A 1741-nucleotide genomic window follows, 5' to 3' on the forward strand; every position below is an offset into this window, starting at 1 on the left:
GTGTGTGTGTGTGTGTGTGTGTGTGTGTGTGTGTGTGTGTGTGTGTGTGTGTGTGTGTGTGTGTGTGTGTGTGTGTGTGTGTGTGTGTGTGTGTGTGTGTGTGTGTGTCTGTGTGTGTGTCTGTGTGTGTGTCTGTCTGTGTGTGTGAGATGTACTATGGCAGTGACTATAAAGTCTATGTCCAGTTCTTAGTGCCGTGCATCATGGGTAATCAGTATGTGAGATGGTTGATTCAATGTGGTGAAAATGGCCTCTTCTGTGCTCAATAATTTCACATTTTATTTTTTCGAATAAAGAAAAGAAAATACTTTTTTTTTTGAGTCTGGAAATAAAAAACAACAACAATACAAATAACACTACAGAGACTCCAATTTAGTGATGAAAGACAACACATCATCCCACTGAATGTCCTATGGACCGTTCCTACAGTCAGTCTACACCAGGGCCGTCCAACTCGTTCCATGGAGTGTCTGCAGACAACCAGGTGAAGGGAGTTCCTTACTAATTACTGACCTTGATTCATCAATCAGGTACGAGGGAGGAGAGAGAACCCTGAGACACTCGGCACTCTGTGAAATTACTTTAACATATGTGGTCTAAAGTGACTCCTCTAAAGACCATATAGTCAATCAATCATTTAAATGTATTTAAATGTCCCTCTTACATCAGCTGATGTCTCAAAGTGCTGTACAGAAACCCAGCCTAAAACCCCAAACAGCAAGCAATGCAGGTGTAAAAGCACGGTGGCTAGGAAAAACTCCCTAGAAAGGCCAAAACTTAGGTAGAAACCTAGAGAGGAACCAGGCTATGAGGGGTGGCCAGTCCTCTTCTGGCTGTGCCGGGTGGAGATTATAAACCTAGAGAGGAACCAGGCTATGAGGGGTGGCCAGTCCTCTTCTGGCTGTGCTGGGTAGAGAGGAACCAGGCTATGAGGGGTGGCCAGTCCTCTTCTGGCTGTGCTGGGTAGAGAGGAACCAGGCTATGAGGGGTGGCCAGTCCTCTTCTGGCTGTCCCGGGTGGAGAGGAACCAGGCTATGAGGGTTGGCCAGTCCTCTTCTGGCTGTCCCGGGTGGAGAGGAACCAGGCTATGAGGGGTGGCCAGTCCTCTTCTGGCTGTACCGGGTAGAGAGGAACCAGGCCCTGAGGGGTGACCACTCCTCTTCTGGCTGTGCTGGGTGGAGAGGAACCAGGCTATGAGGGGTGGCCAGTCCTCTTCTGGCTGTCCCGGGTGGAGAGGAACCAGGCTCTGAGGGGTGGCCAGTCCTCTTCTGGCTGTGCTGGGTAGAGAGGAACCAGGCTATGAGGGGTGGCCAGTCCTCTTCTGGCTGTGCCGGGTGGAGAAATAACATTTATGTGCATTTACTTCTATACTGAACGAAAATATAAAAGACAACAATTTAAAATAATTTACTGAGTTACTGAGTCATATGAGGAAATCAGTGAATTTAAATGAATTCATTAGGTCCTAATCTATGTATTTCACATGACTGGGAATACAGATATGCATCTGTTGGTCAATGTGCCTCCCAATGGGCAACAGGATCTCATAACGCTATTTTTGTGCATTCAAATTAACCATTGATAAAATACGAATTGTGTTGGTTGTCCGTAGCTTATGCCAGCCCATACCATAATCCCGCCAACCACCATGGGCCCCTCTGTTCGCACAAAACGAAATGGCGCCGGCAGAGAAGGCTGCCTCGCTTCTAGCTCTTAACTTCTTAAAGCAACTTATTGTAAT

This window comes from Oncorhynchus gorbuscha, linkage group LG02 (genome assembly GCF_021184085.1).
Source record: "Oncorhynchus gorbuscha isolate QuinsamMale2020 ecotype Even-year linkage group LG02, OgorEven_v1.0, whole genome shotgun sequence".
In the NCBI taxonomy this organism is placed as follows: domain Eukaryota; kingdom Metazoa; phylum Chordata; class Actinopteri; order Salmoniformes; family Salmonidae; genus Oncorhynchus; species Oncorhynchus gorbuscha.